Here is a 6,000-nt window from a genome sequence, read left to right on the forward strand (position 1 = left end):
GTGAAAAAAAGGCATTTAATTACTTTGAGAACTAGTATATTGAACTGTAATGCTAAGAAGGCAGCTCTATACCTTGTCATCATTTTACAGCCCACTCCTTGGTAGCTGTGTTGAACCATACAGAGTGTGGAAGTTCTGCAAGTGAGGTGAAGAGTTTTCTCTAAAATCCTGATCCAAAAAGTTTTTCTTTTGTGAAGAGCTTGAAACTCAAGGAACACCTTTGAAGAATGTCTTATAGACTACTGTTCTTAACCTAGAAGAAATCCTTTTGTTCTGTTTTTTCTTTCATGTTTATTAGCACTTTATATGAAGCAAAACACTAGCACCGTAGATTTATCTGGATTAATAATGTTTCTGTGCAAAACAGCACATTATTATGTGACTGGAACTGACCTGTAAATAGTGATTCAATAAAAATCTACATGAACCTGACGGAAGACGCTTGTTTCTGGTAGCTGATTTGTCTTGTTTGTGTCCCGGAATGTAAAATTGTCTTTTGTCTACAGGGTACTTGCCTAGCTGTTTTGAGTTTATTCCATTCCTGTAGTTCTGTTTTATTACAATGCCTCTCAAGCCAAAACAAGTGCTTGTAAGTAAGGACCAGAAAATTGTATTTGTAATAAATGGTAATTTTTTTCCAGCTTATTTCAGATATTTTATTAAATTTTTTTACAGGATTTAATAAAATGAATTGAAGCTTTGGTCACAAATTCACCCATACAGGAATCATTCAGTAACTGTTTTTTGTAAGATAGTTTTGTAGTGTGGTGACGATGCCCCTACATTAAATGGGTGGGTAAAAAGGCCAGGAGCCACACAGGCCAACCTGGGAGCTTGCTTGATATTTTAAAGGAGCTCGAAAGAGCTGATATAATAAATAAAAGTGTGTGTTTGCCTCAATAATTAATGAAAGTAGTGCATGGCCATGTAGGATGAGTGATGGAGAAAGAAATACTGACTTGGTTTTTGTGTTGTAGTGAACTGATGCACTTGATATGCATGGTTTTATGAATAGTATAATCATACATAGTTTTCTTTCCCAAGTTCTTGGAGGAATACATATTTAAGAATGGTGTCTAGAGAAACCACACTAGTGAGCTTAACCTTAGGAATATTGCTAAACTTTTTATTAATCAAAGTTCAGCCAATGGCCAAGCTTGTTGGAGATCTGCAGGTTATAGTTCCATCTTAAATTGAGCACCCCATGCATTGTTCATTGTTTGTGCTCCAGAATGCTCCAAGGGAAGTCAAAGGTCACCGTTTTCCCAAGGATTGTCTCATTCATACATTGTCATGAAGTGACATCAAAAGGTCTATGTACTCGAAAGTAAATGGAATAAAGTAAAAAGCCAACGAGGCACGCAGATTGCCCGGGTCGAAGGCAACCAATGTTTTTATATGCTTTAGGCAGATTTGTTGCAGAAATTCTTGTAAATAGTAACGTTATTTTTATATTTCATGTGAGTACTCCTCTACCCATGATTCTCTTCAGTTTGTGAAGGTAATCTTTGTGGAGAGAATACAACACCATTGGGTTGCTTACGATAGTGTGCAACATAATCCTGCTGCGAATGGTGTCATATGTCCATACACAAGCTACATATTGTTGAAAAAGTAACAAAATGTGTCTTTAGTTGCTGAAATGAGTAATGTCCACTGAGGCTAGTACTGCCTCTTAGTGGTTAGGAAAGCTGACTTCAACTGTAGTCAGTATTTGATTTACTGAATATAATTTACACTGGAAAAACAAGAAGAAATCCTCATGCTAAACATTTTGCACACATTGCTAAGTAATCTAAATACGCCATATAGAAAACAAAATGGTAGAAGCACAGAAGAGAAGTGGCATAATTACATCTTTGTTGCCATACAAGTACACATAAAAAGTAACAACGCATAAGGAGGTTTGCTCATTAAAGAGAGCGTTGTGTTTCAGCTCAGTTGCTTCACTTTGCATTATGAAGGTCCAACCTCAATGAGCTTCTGCTGCATGAAGAACTTGAGTGGCCCTGTATACTTAAATCCATTAGAGTTCTTCACATTACAAATTATACAGGGCCAGCTCACTACTTCACCCCTGGCAAACTTGCCTTCGTAATGCACAGTATTCCCTATCATCTCTCATCCAAGAGGAACATGCGGTTTATGAGTTAAAGATCCATGCAGAAGTATGGCCAATGAATTTGTTTACTTACACATTCTGCTATTGCACTTATTATTACATGTGAACATCAATTTGTTTCAGTAGATTCTTGAACCTCTCATCATCAGAGATAACCGGGGCTCATGAACTTTTACTTACAACCTTTGCCTTTATTTTAGAACATACCAGGTACAAAATACAAATTCAACAGTGTACATCGTTCTACAATATAATTCCTATAGGCATCATTATATATACATTATTATTATACATGAAGGTAGCCAGGCCATCACAAGTTGACTTATAAAGGCTAACTTATTGGATATTTGCTTATTTGTGGACTAATGACTTTTTCTGTTGCACAGTTAATGTGGTAGTTTAAAACTGCAGAAGATGACAAAGCCCTTAGGTGGATACTGGATATGAGCTATTAAGTATAACAATTTCATGATAAAAAGCAAGTTATTGACAAGTCTACAGCATCTGTGGTTATATTGCCTAAATGTGTTGCAGTTAATGAAATGGAATGGTATAGGGATAGGACTGTTATATCATTGGGTAGTGTAACTCTCTCTGTAAGTATCATAAGTGCTATAGCTACCTGCTCAGCAACAAAGGTCTAACTCATCACATGTCGGCTATAGGCATAGGTTGACCACTGTTTTAACTCACTTTAGGACCAAAAGCATGTGGACAACCATCACACCTTGTTGGACATACCATTGAAGAAACCATATACATTAATATGGATTTGCACCCCCCACCATTTGCAGTGAAGGTCAGGGCTCTGTTCAGGCCACTCATGCTCCTCCACAACTCTTCAAACCAGGTTTCTATGGACCTTGCTTTGTACACTGGAGCACAGTTGTGCTGGAATAGAAAAGGACCTTCTCCTTGCACCCCAGGTACCGGGAGATTTCCCAGCAGGCAATTCCCCTGGGGCCAGGCTTGAGATGGCCATCTAATTATACATGTGGCCGTGGCCAGGACCACATACGTATTATTACTCCCACTGCACGGATGCCAGTTAGTACCCCGCCAGATATGACGTCATATGACACACAAAGCAAAAAAAGACTGGTGGGCCACTGCGTTCTTGCTTCCATTATGCCAGTCCAAAATTGTTCATAGGGGGCCGATGGCAGGAATGCAGCGGGGTCACATTACATGCAAGGGACAGAGTAACGCTAGAAGGAGACTTACATTCCTTTGGTAAACTCAAGGTTACATTACCATCCTCATGCAACATTCCAGCTCAAGTGCAGCATTTTGGTGCTGGTATTACTAAGTTTTACAATAAAAGTAAGAAACACCTCTGGCAAATTACAAATCTTCAGGTATAACAAGTAGTTAAAAAGGTGTTATTTATGTTTCCAAACTGGAGCTACATCAGAAGTTCCCATCCTAGTTTAACATTTGTTGAACCCAGCTGTCCTTCATGGATTCATCAGGAGCACTTGGCAAACCGCCTGACTTATCTGAGTTTTTATTTACTAAACCTGTAACACCAGGAGCCACCTGTCATTTGTGATTGAAATATTGCCAAGCTTTACAAAGGGTCTAATACCTGTACAACAAATTGTGGGGCCATGGCTGTTATTGTATAGTTGTCTAGTCAGTAGGGTTCCTAGTGAGTCCTCAGTCGGAAGCTGTACTGGAAAATATACCTGAAGTTCCCGATTCCATGTGCACTCGCTGCAGTAATTTATTTCTTCACAGCTATTTAGTGTTGCGTTTTGCAGTCCGATTTTGGGCTAAACAGGAAGGAACTATCCTCCGCTGGCATCAGATGACGCCACTGTGACGGAAGCCTCCATCACTGGGGCCACTGGAGAAGCCTGACTGCCAGCCTCCTCCCTATTGACTATGGGCCCTGGGTTTGTAAAGACTTCTGTGGCTACCCCCAGCAGTATCATCTCATCACTGGTTGAGGGGATTATCTCCAGCAGACAGCCAGGATCTGCCACCAGGGAGTGACCACCATTGTTTCAGTTTAATGTTATATAAATCAGTCTCCCCCCCCTATTGTATTGTTAATCCCGTTACTGCCCCTGTTGTCTCTGGGAGGCAGATTAAGGGGGCGGTTTGTGTCCCAATATCTTGTTTTATGTTAATGTGTGTTTTGCTGGATATATCCAGTCCTGTGTGTGAGAAATAAATCAGTCTTCGTTTGGTTTTACCCTACACTGAGTCTCGGCTAGTGACTGGGGAACCGGGGAAAGTGTGTTGTCCCAGGCTAAGGGAGCACAAGACAGCGGAGGTAGTCGGTCGGACTAGCCAGCTCCGTGACAGCCACGCATTGTTGAAAATAAGGCCATTTTTCAGTAGTAAGCTGTAGTCGGCATCAGTATATCCACAATTATATTGTATAAGACGGCCAGAGGATAAGGGGTAGGTACTTGTGTGGAACATTAAGAACAGTAAAATTAATTATGGGAGTTTAGATATAGTATTATCTGTTACTTACATACTTACTACTACATTAAAAGATATTAGGCAGGGTGAAGGAAATTCCCGGTAAAGTATGGTTTACCTCGCTGCAACCCACCATTAGATCAGAAGTCCAGTTTTAATAGATGTTATATGATGTGTATGAAAAAAATGATTGTAGCTTAGTATATGTGAAAGGTGTTTGACCTGAAATCATTCATGATTCATCATTTATATTCTCACCAATAGTGCTGTGTATATCCTTTAAGCACAATGAAAAGTTGAAGGATGAAGACATTTTTTAAGTAGAGTCAGGCATGTGAGAATGGTAGATATGTGTACACAAGGAACTTAAAAAACAACTTACAAAAATAACTAAAAAATGAAGTCCTATGGAAAAAAAATCTGGGTGTAGTAGATTGTGTTGAGATAACATGTAGAAATAACTAAGCTTTCTGAAATCAAACAGAGCCTTTGAACGATACGTATGTCTGTTTGCAGATGGCTTGCAACGGAGTAGACATTCCTGGTGAAACAAGCTAAATCGTAAGTAAAGTGTTTTAAATAAATAAAAATGGTCAAAAACGTGACAGCTGCAGTATAATGTTGCTAAATGTAAATAATGCACTTGGGGCAGACGAGATTTAACAAAGAAATATTATGGGGTCATAATCTAAAACTAATGGTTTGAGATGTAAGGAATGTTTACTTTATTGAGAGGGTGGTAGGTAAATGGAACTGACTCTCAGTAGAAGTGGTAGAGGCCAAGACAGTGAGGGAATTTAAAAATGCATTGGAGAGGTATCAAGCTATTCTTAATCCAAGCTCGGGAAAAAAATGGGCAGACTTGATGGACTGAACAAATTCTAATCTGCTGTCAGTTTTTATGTTTCTATGAAAACGTATTTGTATCTGTCACTAGTAATAAAAAAAGAGGTGGGGGCCCCCTTTAAGAAGTAAAAAATAAAATGTTGTTTTGGCTGTTTGAAGAAGCACTGTCATTGAGCGTACATCCATGTGAGGCTCTCATTAGACTCCCCGGTAATCTCTCAACAGTGAATGGAGCTGGCTTGTGGTGAGTATAGCTCATACGCATAGTGAGAAGCTGGAGATGTGTTTGGCCAAATGCATCTTCTGGAAGGAAAAGAGCTGGGGACTTAGATGCCTAGAGATACCCTGATAAAGCAGCTGGTCCCCCACGACGCATAGTTGGATAGTTAAAGAAATCTCACCAAACTAAGTGCAATATGGTTAGTCAACCAACATTTTTACACAGAAAACCTGCTGGCTTGAACACTGGCTTCCACATTAGTGAATACATTTTACAGCACTACAATGGTGAAATATGGGAATTTTAAAATATGGAAATCAAATCAGCAAGGATCCACAGTGTCTGCTATTTAGTATACAAACAAAAGACATTAGTG

Source organism: Sceloporus occidentalis, unplaced genomic scaffold (assembly GCF_023333645.1).
Source record: "Sceloporus occidentalis isolate IW3139 unplaced genomic scaffold, rSceOcc1.0.p SCAF_31, whole genome shotgun sequence".
NCBI classification, from domain to species: Eukaryota; Metazoa; Chordata; class Lepidosauria; order Squamata; family Phrynosomatidae; genus Sceloporus; species Sceloporus occidentalis.